This window comes from Ambystoma mexicanum, chromosome 5q, assembly GCF_040938575.1.
Source record: "Ambystoma mexicanum isolate Mex_15411 chromosome 5q, UKY_AmexF1_1, whole genome shotgun sequence".
Lineage (NCBI taxonomy): Eukaryota > Metazoa > Chordata > Amphibia > Caudata > Ambystomatidae > Ambystoma > Ambystoma mexicanum.
Genome location: NC_090933.1, coordinates 1,380,921,477 through 1,380,940,161, shown reverse-complemented (window position 1 = coordinate 1,380,940,161; position 18,685 = coordinate 1,380,921,477). Strand labels below are relative to the sequence as shown.

Sequence of the window (18,685 nt, the reverse complement as noted above, 5' to 3'; positions counted from 1 at the left end):
AGAGAAGGCTGGAGGATGAGAGAGAAGGCTGGAGGATGGAAGAGAGAAGGCTGGACGATGAAAGAGAGAAGGCAGGACGATGAAAGAGAGAAGGCTGGAGGATGAAAGAGAGAAGGCTGGAGGATGAAAGAGAGAAGGCTGGAGGATGAAAGAGAGAAGGCTGGAGGATGAAAGAGAAAATGCTGGAGGATGAAAGAGAGAAGGCTGGAGGATGAAAGAGAAGGCTGGAGGATGAAAGAGAGAATGCTGGAGGATGAAAGAGAGAAGGCTGGAGGATGAAAGAGAGAAGGCTGGAGGATGAAAGAGAGAAGGCTGGAGGATGAAATAGAGAAGGCTGGAGGATGAAAGAGGGAAGGCTGGAGGATGAAAGAGAGAAGGCAGGACGATGAAAGAGAGAAGGCTGGAGGATGAAAGAGAGAAGGCTGGAGGATGAAAGAGAGAAGGCTGGAGGATGAAAGAGAGAAGGCTGGAGGATGAAAGAGAGAAGGCTGGAGGATGAAAGAGAGAAGGCTGGAGGATGAAATAGAGAAGGCTGGAGGATGAAAGAGAGAAGGCTGGAGGATGAAAGAGAGAAGGCAGGCCTGTAGAGGAACTTCTCACACCTGGCATCTGAACTTGATAGACAGATGGGTGGGTTGGCGCAATTAGTGAAGGTGCCAGGGCGCTTTTACTTTTTTATTTAAATTACTGAACAGAGGGACAGAATGAAATATTTTTCGTGCAGGGCTGGGGGGGCAAAAGTGGGCGTGGCTGTGGGCGGGTCTTCCGTGGATGGGGGCGGGGCGTCGTGTGAAGTAATTCTCAGGGTTTTCCATTTTTAAATGTAGGCAGGTCTGCACCCTGGGGGGCAGCCACAGAGTCTGAGTCCAAAGAGCGTTATTGTATTTTTAACAGAGGTATCAGAAGACATTACATATCTAATGCCAAAGCCCTCACAGATTGAGGACTTTAGACTGTAGCCTTTCTGTTCTTGCTTTTGTTCCAGGCCCCAATTTGTGCGCATGCTCCGGAGAGTCACCCCTTACTGCGCATGCAGACTTCTCAGATCTGCGCATGCGCCTTAACCTGCTCTGACCCGGCAATGGCCATGAAACAGGTTATGTCGCCATGTCCGGGTCCTCGGTAGAGCCTCTGACGCAGAAGACTACCTACTGCGCATGCGCATCTCGACTGTGAAGGTCCGCTAAGTGCACACGCGCGTCCCTACTAACGTGTCCTTTTCCCGCGCATGCGCGTTTCTACGCTCTCCGCTTTGTGCGCATGCGCTAACGCCCTCCCTTAGATCGCGGCTGCAGATCAGGCAATAATTATAGCATCATTTGCTGCAGGTGAGCGACGGGGGCTGTTTGTGTTCAGAAAGAAGTCTTCACAGGACAAATGTTAAGGAGGATGGTAAGGCTGGTCACATTTCCCCTGTATGTCATGCAAAAGCTTCGAGTGTTTAATTTGCATTATTTAATCATATGCTGTTTGCTTCCTGCAGACCTGAGCCCACTATTGCTGCGTCGCCGTGACCCCCAGAAGTCAGGAAAACAGGCCTCACAAGGTAAATAACTGCTGTGATATATGTCAGGAGCACAGGCCACACAAGGTAAATAACTGCTGTGATATATGTCAGCAGCGCAGGCCACACAAGGTAAATAACTGCTGTGATATATGTCAGCAGCACAGGCCACACAAGGTAAATACCTGCTGTGATATATGTCAGGAGCACAGGTCACACAAGGTAAATAACTGCTGTGATGTATGTCAGGAGCACAGGCCACACAAGGTAAATAACTGCTGTGATATATGTCAGCAGCGCAGGCCACACAAGGTAAATAACTGCTGTGATATATGTCAGGAGCACAGGCCACACAAGGTAAATAACTGCTGTGATATATGTCAGCAGCGCAGGCCACACAAGGTAAATAACTGCTGTGATATATGTCAGCAGCACAGGCCACACAAGGTAAATACCTGCTGTGATATATGTCAGGAGCACAGGTCACACAAGGTAAATAACTGCTGTGATGTATGTCAGGAGCACAGGCCACACAAGGTAAATAACTGCTGTGATATATGTCAGCAGCGCAGGCCTCACAAGGTAAATAACTGCTGTGATATATGTCAGGAGCACAGGCCACACAAGGTAAATAACTGCTGTGATATATGTCAGCAGCGCAGGCCACACAAGGTAAATAACTGCTGTGATATATGTCAGGAGCACAGGATACACAAGGTAAATAACTGCTGTTATATATGTCAGCAGCGCAGGCCACACAAGGTAAATAACTGCTGTGATATATGTCAGGAGCACATGCTACTCAAGATAACTAACTGCTGTGATATATGTCAGCAGCACAGGCCACACAAGGTAAATAACTGCTGTGATATATGTCAGCAGCGCAGGCCACACAAGGTAAATAACTGCTGTGATATATGTCAGGAGCACATGCTACTCAAGATAACTAACTGCTGTGATATATGTCAGCATCACAGGCCACACAAGGTAAATAACTGCTGTGATATATGTCAGCAGCGCAGGCCACACAAGGTAAATAACTGCTGTGATATATGTCAGGAGCACAGGATACACAAGGTAAATAACTGCTGTGATATATGTCAGCAGCGCAGGCCACACAAGGTAAATAACTGCTGTGATATATGTCAGGAGCACAGGATACACAAGGTAAATAACTGCTGTGATATATGTCAGGAGCACAGGATACACAAGGTAAATAACTGCTGTGATATATGTCAGGAGCACAGGCCACACAAGGTAAATAACTGCTGTGATATATGTCAGGAGCACATGCTACTCAAGATAACTAACTGCTGTGATATATGTCAGCATCACAGGCCACACAAGGTAAATAACTGCTGTGATATATGTCAGCAGCGCAGGCCACACAAGGTAAATAACTGCTGTGATATATGTCAGGAGCACAGGATACACAAGGTAAATAACTGCTGTGATATATGTCAGCAGCGCAGGCCACACAAGGTAAATAACTGCTGTGATATATGTCAGGAGCACAGGATACACAAGGTAAATAACTGCTGTGATATATGTCAGGAGCACAGGATACACAAGGTAAATAACTGCTGTGATATATGTCAGCAGCGCAGGCCACACAAGGTAAATAACTGCTGTGATATATGTCAGGAGCACAGGCCACACAAGGTAAATAACTGCTGTGATATATGTCAGGAGCACAGGCCACACAAGGTAAATAACTGCTGTGATATATGTCAACATCACAGGCCACACAAGGTAAATAACTGCTGTGATATATGTCAGGAGCACAGGATACACAAGGTAAATAACTGCTGTGATATATGTCAGGAGCACAGGATACACAAGGTAAATAACTGCTGTGATATATGTCAGCAGCGCAGGCCACACAAGGTAAATAACTGCTGTGATATATGTCAGCAGCACAGGCCTCACAAGGTAAATAACTGCTGTGATATATGTCAGCAGCACAGGCCACACAAGGTAAATACCTGCTGTGATATATGTCAGCAGCGCAGGCCACACAAGGTAAATAACTGCTGTGATATATGTCAGCAGCGCAGGCCACACAAGGTAAATAACTGCTGTGATATATGTCAGCAGCACAGGCCACATTAGGTAAATAACTGCTGTGATATATGTCAGCAGCACAGGCCACACAAGGTAAATAACTGCTGTGATATATGTCAGCAGCACAGGCCACATTAGGTAAATAACTGCTGTGATATATGTCAGCAGCACAGGCCACATTAGGTAAATAACTGCTGTGATATATGTCAGGAGCACAGGCCACACAAGGTAAATAACTGCTGTGATATATGTCAGGAGCACAGGATACACAAGGTAAATAACTGCTGTGATATATGTCAGCAGCGCAGGCCACACAAGGTAAATAACTGCTGTGATATATGTCAGCAGCACAGGCCTCACAAGGTAAATAACTGCTGTGATATATGTCAGCAGCACAGGCCACACAAGGTAAATACCTGCTGTGATATATGTCAGCAGCGCAGGCCACACAAGGTAAATAACTGCTGTGATATATGTCAGCAGCGCAGGCCACACAAGGTAAATAACTGCTGTGATATATGTCAGCAGCACAGGCCACATTAGGTAAATAACTGCTGTGATATATGTCAGCAGCACAGGCCACACAAGGTAAATAACTGCTGTGATATATGTCAGCAGCACAGGCCACATTAGGTAAATAACTGCTGTGATATATGTCAGCAGCACAGGCCACATTAGGTAAATAACTGCTGTGATATATGTCAGGAGCACAGGCCACACAAGGTAAATAACTGCTGTGATATATGTCAGCAGCACAGGCCACATTAGGTAAATAACTGCTGTGATATATGTCAGCAGCACAGGCCACACAAGGTAAATAACTGCTGTGATATATGTCAGCAGCACAGGCCACATTAGGTAAATAACTGCTGTGATATATGTCAGCAGCACAGGCCACACAAGGTAAATAACTGCTGTGATATATGTCAGGAGCACAGGATACACAAGGTAAATAACTGCTGTGATATATGTCAGGAGCACAGGATACACAAGGTAAATAACTGCTGTGATATATGTCAGCAGCGCAGGCCACACAAGGTAAATAACTGCTGTGATATATGTCAGGAGCACAGGCCACACAAGGTAAATAACTGCTGTGATATATGTCAGGAGCACAGGCCACACAAGGTAAATAACTGCTGTGATATATGTCAACATCACAGGCCACACAAGGTAAATAACTGCTGTGATATATGTCAGGAGCACAGGATACACAAGGTAAATAACTGCTGTGATATATGTCAGGAGCACAGGATACACAAGGTAAATAACTGCTGTGATATATGTCAGCAGCGCAGGCCACACAAGGTAAATAACTGCTGTGATATATGTCAGCAGCACAGGCCTCACAAGGTAAATAACTGCTGTGATATATGTCAGCAGCACAGGCCACACAAGGTAAATACCTGCTGTGATATATGTCAGCAGCGCAGGCCACACAAGGTAAATAACTGCTGTGATATATGTCAGCAGCGCAGGCCACACAAGGTAAATAACTGCTGTGATATATGTCAGCAGCACAGGCCACATTAGGTAAATAACTGCTGTGATATATGTCAGCAGCACAGGCCACACAAGGTAAATAACTGCTGTGATATATGTCAGCAGCACAGGCCACATTAGGTAAATAACTGCTGTGATATATGTCAGCAGCACAGGCCACATTAGGTAAATAACTGCTGTGATATATGTCAGGAGCACAGGCCACACAAGGTAAATAACTGCTGTGATATATGTCAGGAGCACAGGATACACAAGGTAAATAACTGCTGTGATATATGTCAGCAGCGCAGGCCACACAAGGTAAATAACTGCTGTGATATATGTCAGCAGCACAGGCCTCACAAGGTAAATAACTGCTGTGATATATGTCAGCAGCACAGGCCACACAAGGTAAATACCTGCTGTGATATATGTCAGCAGCGCAGGCCACACAAGGTAAATAACTGCTGTGATATATGTCAGCAGCGCAGGCCACACAAGGTAAATAACTGCTGTGATATATGTCAGCAGCACAGGCCACATTAGGTAAATAACTGCTGTGATATATGTCAGCAGCACAGGCCACACAAGGTAAATAACTGCTGTGATATATGTCAGCAGCACAGGCCACATTAGGTAAATAACTGCTGTGATATATGTCAGCAGCACAGGCCACATTAGGTAAATAACTGCTGTGATATATGTCAGGAGCACAGGCCACACAAGGTAAATAACTGCTGTGATATATGTCAGCAGCACAGGCCACATTAGGTAAATAACTGCTGTGATATATGTCAGCAGCACAGGCCACACAAGGTAAATAACTGCTGTGATATATGTCAGCAGCACAGGCCACATTAGGTAAATAACTGCTGTGATATATGTCAGCAGCACAGGCCACATTAGGTAAATAACTGCTGTGATATATGTCAGCAGCACAGGCCACATTAGGTAAATAACTGCTGTGATATATGCCAGGAGCACCGGCCACACAAGGTAAATAACTGCTGTGATATATGTCAGCAGCGCAGGCCACACAAGGTAAATAACTACAGTGATATATGTCAGGAGCGCAGGCCACACAAGGTAAATAACTGCTGTGATATATGTCAGGAGCGCAGCCCACACAAAGTAAATAACTGCTGTGATATATGTCTGAAATCTCCAGGAGCAATTGTGTGTCATACTCCAGATTCTTCTAGGAGGCTGCATAGGGATAGGATGTGTAGGTTGAACAATATGGGCGACATGCAAACTTCTTGCGGCACCCCACAGATAGAAAGGGAGGGAACCCGAGGTAGCCTCTCCCCAGCAGACTTTGGACTGTCTTCCAGTCAGGAAGGAGAGTATCCATTTGCAGGCTAGAGCAGAGCAGTTTAGGATGTGTATGAGACGCTCATGATCCAGTAAATCGAATGTGGCTGATAGATCTAATGACACCAGGGGACCGGACTTGCCCCGGTCCATGTTGCTCAGCATGTGGCTCTGAAGATCAGTAAGGGCGGTCTCTATGCTATGAGCAGGACTAAAACCCGACTGCCTCGGGTGTAGAAGGTTTGTGGCTTCAATATAGGTCACAAACTGACAAGTGGCTACTTGAAGAAGTTGCAGTTCGTAATAGGTCTTGGGTTGGCTCCATCACTGGGGTCTAGTCCTGGGTTTTTTCAGAAGGGGAGGGACTGTAACATCCTTCCTCTCTGATCTCCCACCTTGCCTGTGCCCTCCCTGCCCCCTCTTCCATTCCTCTCTCCTTCCTCCCTTCCCCACTTCCATTCCTCTCCTTCCTTCCCACCCCTCTTCCACCTTGCTTGTGCCCTCCCTGCCCCTCTTCCATTCCTCTCACCTTCCTTCCCGCCCCTCTCCCACCTTGCCTGTGTCCTCCATTCCTCTCTGCTTCCCCCCTGTGTCCTCTCTGCCCGCTCTTGCTTTCCTCTGTCCATCCTCTCCGCCCCTCTCCCACCTTGCCTGTGCACTCCCTGCCCCCTCTTCCATTCTATGTCCTTCCTCCTCGCCCCTCCCCACCTTGCCTGTGCCCTCCCTGTCCCCTCTTCATTCCTCTCTCCTTCCTCCCCGCCCCTCTCCCAACTTGCCTGTGCCCCCTCTTCCATTCTGCTGTTTTTCTTGCCTGTCCCTCTCCCACCTTGCCTGTGCCCTGCCTGTCCTCTATTCCTTTCCTTCCTCCCCGTCCCTTCTCCGCCTTTCCTGTGCACTCCCTGCCCACTAAAAATTGCGCAGAATCAATTTACATCACCACGTTCATGTTGTACATGGCCCTATACCATTATAAACTGCACCGTTTGGGATATCATCCACAGCCGAAATATTTCAGGACAAAAGTCATAGGGCCTCATTACAAGCATGGCGGTCCGGCAACTACGGTACTGGTAAGCATACCGGTACGGTAGTTCCCAGACCGCCATACTACCAACTTTGCTCACGGGTGCCGTTTCACCCGCCAGGTCTGACTTGGCGGGTGTAACGGCACCCGCGAGCAGAGCAGGACAGATGAACTGGTGGATAAACCTGGTTCAGCCAAGTACCTCAGTACATTTAACCTAACATCGGGGTATTGGCAAATAGCTCTGACAGACCATGCCAAGGAGAAAACAAACAGCATTTTCAACCCCAGGAGGTCTTTACCAGTTGAGGGTAATGGCCTTTGGACTAAAGAATGCACCTGCTACATTCCAAAGGATGGTAAATCAAGTTCTGAATGGGATGGAGGACTTCTGCATGGCATACTTGGATGACATTGCAGTGTTCAGCCCTACATGGAAAGAACATGTTGACCACTTAGGATATGTTTTGCAGGCTCTTGTGCAGGCCCATCTGACCATAAAAGCAAGCAAATATCAAATTAATCAGAGTAAAGTGGTCTACCTTGGACATGAGGTAGGAGGAGGTGAAATAAGGCCATTGCCTAGCAAAGTACAAGCTGTACAAGACTGGGCCACCCCTACTACTCAAAACCAAGTGAGAGCCTTTCTAGGTCTCACAGGTTACTATAGGAACTTCATAGAGAACTATGGGACCATAGCTTCTCCCTTGAATGTGATCTCCTCACCCAAATTTCCCAAGAAGGTCAGGTCGAATGAGGAGTGTACTAAGGCATTAAAGCCCTTTGTCAAGCTCCAGTCCTAAGAGCTCCTGACTATAACCAAACCTTCATTGTGCAGACAGATGCCTCCAATACAGGTATAGATGCAGTTCTGAGTCCGCTGGATGAGAAAGGCAGGGAACATATCCAATACAGGTATAGATGCAGTTCTGAGTCCGCTGGATGAGAAAGGCAGGGAACACTTGAAGGCAAGCGTCCCCAGATAGCACGATCCTCCCCACAATGAGAGACAATAATGGACTCTCCCAGGATGGGAATAAGGCCAGGACAAAGTGCGGGTGAGCTTAAATGGGAGTTTATCAATCAAAATAGGGCATGCAAAGAACTCTGCAAACTCCGAGAGCGCTCTGTCTGACAATAGCAAAGACAGGCGTATATATTTACAAAAAACGTCATAAGAACCTACATGCTATAGGGGGCACAAGTTTGTGGGGATTGGGTGGCGACGACCAGCTATAGGTGCTGCTGCGATGTGGTTTGCCGCGGCTGGAGGACGTCACTGGTTACCCTCGTGGGTTGGGCTGGGCCTGGCAGGTCAGCTGGGCTCATCCGGGCGGTGTTGTTGTGCCAACCGTGATCAGTGTCAGAGATTAATGTCTTTCCTGACTTCCTGCCCTAGGGCCACGCACACCGCAGTCATTCAACCTCGCAATATTATCTTCCCTGGTAAATCTTCTAATAGGTTATTCTACAGGTTAATGCAACACAGGAGGAATGCACCTAGAGTGGGGTCTTTTGGCGATACATCAATACATGGTTACCATCGTCCTGTTGACTGGGTATCGGAGGTCGTGGGGTTGGGTCTCGGGGCATGGGACAGGCGGTCCGTGTTATTGTGTCTTGTTAGAAGTCATTATGGATGTGTTCTTGTAATGTTGCCATAATATTGGGTGTCCTTATTTTACAGGGGCCATTAACCTAAGGTGAGCCGGTGGGTCGTGGAGCCTAAGAAAGGGCGCCTTTGGATCTGTGTTTTAAGGCCAGGGTTTACTGCTGGGTTGTAAATAATTCAGGTGGCAGGCCGTGGCCTTGGGTGCTGCGGGGGAATGTGAATGCTTGAAGCGGCTCCAGCCGAGTTGGGGGAGGTGGAGCAGGGCAGCACAGGCCTCTGCTTTTTCGTCTGGCTGGCTTCACTGGGAGGAAGGGGGAATGGCCTTGCGTGTGCTCACAAAGGTATTTTCCTCGTGTGTTGCAGACTTTAAGTGGAAGAGACATAAACATTCATATAATATACAATACTCATTGAGTCTTTCCAAAGCTCACGTTTTTGACATTGCTAGTGCCATCCATATGGCCAATTTGAACACATTACTTGTACACTACGTTTTTAGCAACTACAACATTTTGTTATATGCTTATACTTGCGCGGTAAGTGAGGTAGTAGTAAGGTTGATGGAGCATGCAGGAACAACCCGCCAATAAGACTGACGGCAGTGGCACATAGTGGGCTTGGACACACACATGGTGCATTTTCGTGCACCCTTTACATGAGCCCTCAATATGGTTGCATTTGTCTTCCTTTGCACTCTAGCAGCATTAGTTCAGTTTTGGCGCGGGACCGTGGGGTGCGGTCTTCTCGATAACACACACATAACATGAAAAACCCCCGGGATGCTTGTACCATTTGCGCCTAGCTACAGGGATGTCGGTGCTTCATCCCTGATGTCATATGAGCACCCATTCTGCCATTTCTATACATTTTACAGGTTTTTTAGTTCAGAGAGGTTGTGGAGAGAACGCTTCCATCACAGGTGGTTTGCTCATTAGTATTTGGGGACTCTGCTTTTGTCAGAGGACCTTTGTACAGTTCTTTTCCACCCAGGCCCTGCTGGCCGGGTCATGCTGGAAACAGCGATACACTGCGGAAGGTGAAATGTTACAGTGTTGGTATCTGACACTAGCTCATGTCCGTCTGTTCGTGGGAACGGGCTCTCAGCGGATCTGCCAGAGAACTGCGGCCACAGGGATAAGTGACACTCTCCAAGGGTGGGGGCCGCGCTGCGGTGCACAGGGCTCAAACCATTTTTATTAGACAAAATGGTTTCCAGGGCCTAGCTAAATTGAGCAGGTTTGGTCAATGTCTTCAGCCAGTGCCCCACCCACCACCTGGGCCCTGGTGGCAGGAAGGACAACTGATGAGCCATGAACCTCACCGGGGGAGAAGAGGCATGGGAGGGGGGTCTCCTGGACCAGTCCTCCCATACACACTCTATCTGCTTCATCAGTAGGAAACTGAATGGCCGAGAACCAAGGTGGGCAACCATAGAACGTGAATGTTTTGCCATTGTTTGGTCCTTGAACAAGTTTAGACCATACTTGGATGGATTTACTTTGTAATTCAAACAGTCCACCAACCCTTGAGATGGTTAAGGCAGATGAAGGGGGAGAATCCTAAACTGTTAAGATGGTCAATCAGCCTTCAGGGTTTTGATTTCACCATAGAACACAGGTCAGGGTGCAATCACCAAAATGCCGATGGTCTCTCCAGAAATTATGACCGACTGGAGTAAAGCGATTCATCCAGAAGTGGATGAAATCCTCCGACCCCTTAGTCTGGGGGGGACGGGTGTTGGGGAGAATTCTCAGAAATGTGCTAATTCCCTTCTACCTTACAGACCCTTAGCTCTTTTGCTTTTGCTGGGCTTCAGGACATTTTATCTCTCTTGTAATTTTAATGTGATTTAGTTTCTGTGTTCTTTTCAACTTTGGAGTCTGACAAACTCCATAGGCATCTTCTTTACATTGTGTCACACAGCACCTTCAGTACAGTGGCACATGGAAGTCTCTTAGATTTCCCCAAGGTTTAAATACTTGATGAAACTACTATTTCCAAGAGCAGTGAAGTGACATTGACTTTGCTTACAAATTGTAACTTTCTAGACCCAGCACGCACTATTTTATCATCAGGTGCTGGAGGGGTTACTTAGTATCCCCTTTGTCTTCTTTCTCATGTAACATTTTTATGTTACCCTTCCTACAATTAATGGCTGTTGGCAGTGGTTTACTTATTACTACCATTGTGTGTTTTTACCGCAGCAGCTTTCGCAGCCACGGTAAGGCACCCATGGCAATCAGGATTTAGACCACACCAAAGCACCAACACCGTGCTGATTGACCTTAAGGCCCAAGTCGACGAGCTGAGAGACTACTTCTTCTAGACCTCTCAGCAGCAGTTGACCTGGTGGACCACAAGGTCTATAGTCAGCAGTGCACTTCTTGCAACAAGCTATAACCTGGACCCAATCTTTTTTAAGTAGCAGGACAAGGTCTTCCCTGCCACAGCAGCATCAGACCCCATCCCCATCACTTGCAGCGTTCCTCAGGGGTCCTGTGTCTCCCCCACCATGTATAATATATTTACCAAGCCCCTTTTTGATGATCTGGATTGTCTCTGTGTCACCTACACTAACTATGCAGACGACACCCAGATTCTCATTCCACTTGCAGGGGATTACAACAAGGATTTGGCCTTGGTGAATAGAATATACCTCATCATCCAGGTATAGATGGCACTCCATGGTCTATGCCTGAATGATGACAAAACAGAACTCATTATTCTGGGGACCACGTCCAACATTAATAAACTTGGCCACAATTATACTACCTTTGATATAGATGGCAATACGATTAAGGTTGCCAAGGACGTAAAAACCTTTACCTCGATTCCAGCCTTGCATTGGCTAAACAAGTGAATGTAATGTCATCATCCACGGCCGCAGTGAAAGTGTGTGAAATCTTTCTCCAATTCGAGGGCTTGTCCTTCTCTACTCTTTAACCTAACTTTTCTGCCGACCGACTTCGTCCGGAACTCTTGGCAAAGACTTCACCGCGAACTACCCTGAACTGTGTGAATTTGAGCAAAAGACTTTTGTCCTATTGTCTTTGGCCCTAAGCCTTTTTGATTTGATTCCATCACTGTAGTTCCTCTTTCTAGATTGCCCTGCTTACTTACCTGTTGGTGCTATTCAATTTCTACCTAACTTTGTCTTTCCCTCCCTTTTAAATTTCTGGAGTGCCATTTTGCTCCCACTTCATTTAGTGAGCTTAACTTGTCTGGAACCTATTGGGAGTGGTGTGGTGTATTAAGACCACACCACACCACTCCCAATGATTTTTAAACTGCTTTACTTTGGTGAAATGTTATGTTTGTTTGTTTGTTTATTTATAATGCGCACCAGACCCAGGGGCATCAGGGCGCAGGATACAAGAATACGTTCAGCTTAGTTACATGGGTACATGAAATGCATAGGCCACAATGGGTACTTGAGATACATCGGCATAGATACAGTGTAGATTACATAAGCTGCTAGATACTGAAGTGATCACAGTACATCAGAGAAGGCGTTCAAAGGGGACTAACGCATGATAAACGAGTCACTATGCATAGGGGTGTGCGTGATGGAGCATATGTGTAGTCAAGTGAATGTTTCTCAGGATGATTATTTATCGTTTTCCTTTAACCAGTTGGTCAGATTCTGTCTAAATTTAGAGAAGGACTGGTGTTCTCTGATACCAGGATGTAAGGAGTTCCACAATTGCGCAGCCTTAACTAGGAAGCTATGTCCCCCGATAGTAGAGAGATTTGAACCACGGTACTTGGAGGCAGTTGCAGTTGGCTGTTCTAGTCGGTCTGAGAGAGGTTTTCCTGCTGATTCTGTCAGTGGGGTATGGCGGTGCTCTATTTTTGAGGCACGTGTATGTGAGGGAGGCATTGGTATTTTCTTCTAGTAGAGGAAATATGTTCTTTTCTGTTGATCTTAAGTGCTGCTCTCAGGGCGTTGTGCTGGAGAACCTGTATTTTATGGATAATGTGTTTGTTTGCACCAATATAGAGCATGTTACAGTAATCCAATTTAGAGAGTATGAGGGCTCTAGCGAGGATAAGGCAGCTTTCAGTGGAGAGGAATTGTTTACTAGTTCTGATTAATTTGCACGTGTATGCCGTCGCAGAGGCTAGAGAGTTAACTTGTTACGGAAGTTCAAGGTGGCGTCTAGGTAGAAGCCTAGGGTCTTCACTTCCTTTGCTACTTTTATGTTATTTCCATCAATGGTGAAATTAGCATAATCTGGGCTGAGTTTGGACAGGTGGGTTGAGGTGCCTAAAATAATAAGCTCAGTTTTGTCATCGTTCAGACATAAGACCATGGGTGGCCATCCATGCCTGAATGATGCCATAAATTCTATTCACCAAAGCCAAGTCCATGACATAATCTCCGGTGAGAGGTAGGAGGATTTGGGTATCGTCTGTATAATTTGTGTAGGCGATACCCAAATAGTCCATTTCGTTAAAGAGGGGCTTAGTGAATACATTGTAGAGTGTTGGTGACACACAAGATCCCTGACGTACACCGCAGGTTATAGGGATAGGGTCTACTGAGGCCGAAGGTGAAAAGACTCTCATGGTCCTGTTGCTCAAGAATGCCTCGATCCAAGTTATAGCCTCCTTAGAGAAAGGAGCTGCAGAGTCTAGGTGGCTGCATAGGACTTTGTGATCAACCAAGTCAAATGCAGCCGAGAGGTCTAGTAGGAGGAATAGGGCTGATTGGCCCTTATCTCTGAACTCATCTATTTGGGCCTTGAGATCGATTAAAGCCGTCTCTGTACCATGTTTGGGACGGAATCCAGATTGGCGAGAACCTAGTTGGAGGTTGGATTCCAGGAAATTCTGTATTTGCATATAGGCTACTTTATCTAGAATTTTTAATAGAAATGGCACAGTCGTGATGGTTCTGAAGTTCGTGGGTATGGCGGGGTCAAGGGTTTGCTTTTTGAGTAGTCGTAGTACCCAAGATTCTTTCAAATTGTTCGGGACAGTACCGGTTGTGAATGAGGAGTTGATAAGTTTATTTATGAAAGCCGCAAATTCTTTCGCAACGTCCTTGATAAGTTGTGCCGGGCATTGGTCGCCTTTGCAATTGGACGGTTTAAGTCCCAGTATGGCCTTCTCCACCTCAATGACAGACACTTTAGAGAAACTAAAGCAATTTTCTTGTTTGCAGTGGGGTGGTTCAGCTACACTCTGCGTGGTTTGAGGTGCAAGGGAAGCTTTCTTATGGGCGATTTTGGTTTGTAGGTTGGAGACTTTGTTAGTTAAGGTGTGCTGGATGCTAGAGCACCACTTTTTATCTTTAATGCAGTTCTCTTGTGGTACAATAGGTGTTTCCAGTTCTTTTAGAATACTGAACAATTCTTTGATGCTAGATTTTGATTGAGGTATTCTGTTATCATAAGTCTCCTGTTTGGCTAAGAGGATGTCTTTCTTATATTGGGTTGAGACGTTTGTTAGGTTTAGTTTATTTTCTGCTGACAGAGAGAGTCTCCAAGTGGTTTCAAGCTTTCTTTTAAGTAGTCTAAGGTTTTTTAAGTGAGGGGTGAACCAAGAGTTAATGTGTTTTTTGGGTTTACTCTTCCTTAATTTGAGAGGTGCAATATTGTCAATGGCTGTGTTCATGATTTCGTTATACTTTTCAACTAGGGAGTTGGGGTCCACGTTGTCAGGTATAGAATTAAGCTTAGGTATTATGTGGGGCAGCAGTTAGTCAGCTGTCATTTGTTTTTTGTTCCTCGTGAGTGTAGGTGGAGCAAGTGGGGATGTCTGGGCTGTGGCTAGATTAGTTGCCAGTGTGAATACTAGGAGGTGGTGGTCTGTCCAGATCTGGGGAACAATGGACGTGATGTTGACATGTTTTGCTATCCAGTCGAGAGTTCGACCTTTGTTGTGCATGGGTAGGTTTACTTTCTGAGTGAATCCAAGCTTTTTCAAAGTCGTAGCGATGGCAGTGGAGTGGGTATCCTTAATTTCGTTGTAGCCTAAGTTAAAATCACTTAGGACCTACCACTAACGTTTGGGAGGTACAGTTTGGGTTATATAACTGATGTGTAAATAAATGTATATTCTTTTACTCAGAAACCTTGAGTCAGTGTTTGTTTGAATCATAGTAATTGCTGTCCTTTGTGTAACTATTTGATACTGCTCACTTGCTCTTGCGATAAGTCTGGCTGCTCTGCCATCGGTACCACTTTACTGTGTAGTACTGGCTTGTAACAAAATAGAATTTGTACTGTCACTTGTAGTCTTAATTGTGTGTGGTATTCCCAAAGGGTACTGCATATAATTCTGCCTAACAATAACTTACAGCATATTTATACATTACAATAACCCTGCGGATAATTAAGTTAAAATGTCCACACTTAAAGCAAAAGATTTCCTCATTTAATAAATCAGATTCATATCGTTGCGCTCCAGTAACAGATTCCATCTTACTTTGACATCATCCTCCCATTTCATATTGTTATAGGCTGTGAAGATGTCAACTTGCAGTGTTTATACACCACTAACTTCTGATCTTATGTTCTTTTATCTAGGTGAGCCATATAGTGCCAACATGTCACTTTACAGCTATGTCTGCGAGCGGAAAAACAGGAAGCATGCGGAAAGGAAGGTCTGTACCTGCACTCCTCACTGAAACCTGCACTATTTAGAGAGTCCAGAAGGGGAGAAGAGGGAGGATGTTTTCTTTCAGTATTTACCTACAACACAGGCTCTATTCAGCCTGTACTGTAAAAACGTGGTGATGTGTTTCACTAATATGTAGTCACTTTTCAGCATGCCCCTAGCAAATCTGTTTTATGCAACATGCAAAATGTAGCTTTTTGTCCATTACATGAAACCATTGATACTTTAAATGCTGCTTAATACACATGACACCAACAAAACTGTAAATGTGGCATGGGTGGGGGGTAGAGCAATCCCTCTACTCCAGGAAGCCCTAGCCACTCTACTTGGGGCGCCATAACGTTGACTATCCTGGAATTTCAACATGCATTCCTAAGAGATAAATGACCACCAACCGAAATGCATTCTTGGCTGGATTATAAATACTGCACTATGCACTAACATACTGTTATGTTATACTGCCTGGCATTTGTATGGCACTTTATATATCATTGTGAGGTCCGCAAAGCCAATGCTAACTAACCTATAGAGAACTTTTAAGATCAGCCTATGTCCCCTTTGACTGATGTAATAATCGTTAGCATGCACCACATCTAGATAGAATTGTGGATGTTAGCATGTGCCACACTTAGATGGAATCCTCAACGTAGCCTGCGTTGCACCTAGATAGAATTGTAAATGTTAGCATATGCCGCACTTATATGGAATCCTCAACGTAGCCTGCGTTGCACCTAGATAGAATTGTAAATGTTAGCATATGCCGCACTTAGATGGAATCCTCAATGTAGCCTGCGTTGCACCTAGATAGAATTGTAAATGTTAGCATATGCCGCACTTATATGGAATCCTCAACGTAGCCTGCGTTGCACCTAGATAGAATTGTAAATGTTAGCATATGCCGCACTTATATGGAATCCTCAACGTAGCCTGCGTTGCACCTAGATAGAATTGTAAATGTTAGCATATGCCGCACTTATATGGAATCCTCAACGTAGCCTGCGTTGCACCTAGATAGAATTGTAAATGTTAGCATATGCCGCACTTAGATGGAATCCTCAATGTAGCCTGCGTTGCACCTAGATAGAATTGTAAATGTTAGCGTATGCCGCACTTATATGGAATCCTCAACGTAGCCTGCGTTGCACCTAGATAGAATTGTAAATGTTAGCATATGCCGAGCTTAGATGGAATCCTCAATTTAGCCTGGCCAGGTTCACTTGTAACTGTGCTTGCATAAGCACAGTATTCCTGAAACAAAGTAACTTCTACAGTGTCCTGGTACACTTGCAACAGTGTTTGCAAAACCATAGTATTCCTGAAACAGGCTAATCCTACAGTGGCCAGGTTCACTTGTAAGCATGTTTGCATAACCATAGTATTCCTGAAACAGAATAACAGGTTCACTTGTAACAATGCTTGCATAAATGATAGTATTCCTGAAACAGAATAACTTCTACAGTGGCCAGGTTCACTTGTAACTGTGCTTGCATAACCATAGTATTCCTGAAACGGAATAACTTCTACAGTGGCCTGGTTCACTTGTAACTGTGCTTGCATAACCATAGTATTCCTGAAACAGAATAACTTCTACAGTGGCCTGGTTCACTTGTAACTGTGCTTGCATAACCATAGTATTCCTGAAACGGAATAACTTCTACAGTGGCCTGGTTCACTTGTAACTGTGCTTGCATAACCATAGTATTCCTGAAACAGAATAACTTCTACAGTCGCCTGGTTCACTTGTAACGGTGCTTGCATAACCATAGTATTCCTGAAACGGAATAACTTCTACAGTGGCGAGGTTCACTTGTAACTGTGTTTGCATAAACATAGTATTCCTGAAACAGAATAACTTCTACAGTGGCCAGGTTCACTTGTAACAGTGCTTGCATAACCATAGTATTCCTCAAACAGAATATCTTCTGCAATGACCAGGTTCACGTCTAACAGTTGTTGCATAAACATAGTACTCCTGAAACAGAATAACTCCTACAGTGGCCCGGTTCACGTGTAACCGTGCTTGTGTAACCACAGTATTCCTGAAACAGAATAACTTCTACAGTCTCCAGGTTCACTTGTAGCAGTGCTTGCATAGCCATAGTATTCCTGAAACCGAATAACTTCTACAGTGGCCAGGTTCACTTGTAACAGTGCTTGCATAACCATGGTATTCCTCAAACAGAATATCTTCTGCAATGACCAGGTTCACGTCTAACAGTTGTTGCATAAACATAGTACTCCTGAAACAGAATAACTCCTACAGTGGCCCGGTTCACGTGTAACCGTGCTTGTGTAACCACAGTATTCCTGAAACAGAATAACTTCTACAGTCTCCAGGTTCACTTGTAGCAGTGCTTGCATAACCATAGTATTCCTGAAACGGAATAACTTCTACAGTGGCCAGGTTCACTTGTAACAGTGCTTGCATAACCATAGTATTCCTCAAACAGAATATCTTCTGCAATGACCAGGTTCACGTCTAACAGTTGTTGCATAAACATAGTACTCCTGAAACAGAATAACTCCTACAGTGGCCCGGTTCACGTGTAACCGTGCTTGTGTAACCACAGTATTCCTGAAACAGAATAACTTCTACAGTCTCCAGGTTCACTTGTAGCAGTGTTTGCATGAACTCCCCATCCATGCTCCCCATCCAGCCCTATGGGGCTGAATGGGGATGGGGAGTGCAGCATTACCGCCACCCGCGAATGGGCAATTACCGGGCCGCAACACTCATGATGGCCCAGTAATTGCCTATTCGTGGGTGCCGGTCCCTGAGGTGAGTTTGGCGGTAGCCGAGCCTGCCATACAGGCATGGCTACCGCCAAACTCATAATGAGGCCCAATGTTTGAATGTAGTATAGCTTGGCCTGTGTTATTCTCATTATGGAAAAAAAAACTGGTACTTTTTCTTAAATTCTCAATTAATTCCTTGTTATCTCAATAGTCCTGTTGGTTATGTATGTGCTGTTGGTCATTTTGCCCTTTCCTTTGCCGACGCAGGTGACCCACGACCCCTCCATGTCCAAAGCTGTAATTTAGTGCCCCGGCCCCGCGCCAT

At 45.4% G+C, this 18,685-nt stretch overlaps 1 protein-coding gene across 1 annotated transcript in view; it reads left to right on the top strand.

The window, feature by feature from the left end:
• Positions 1 to 1,256: 1,256 nt before the first annotated feature.
• Positions 1,257 to 18,685, top strand: part of LOC138498186 (zinc finger protein 615-like) — a 122,776-nt gene continuing 105,347 nt past the window's right edge. Inside the window, exons 1-3 of the mRNA XM_069622069.1 lie at positions 1,257 to 1,392; positions 1,484 to 1,546; positions 15,534 to 15,610. The gene's annotated coding sequence lies outside the window, so the exon portion shown is untranslated. The remainder of the gene's footprint in view (positions 1,393 to 1,483; positions 1,547 to 15,533; positions 15,611 to 18,685) is intronic.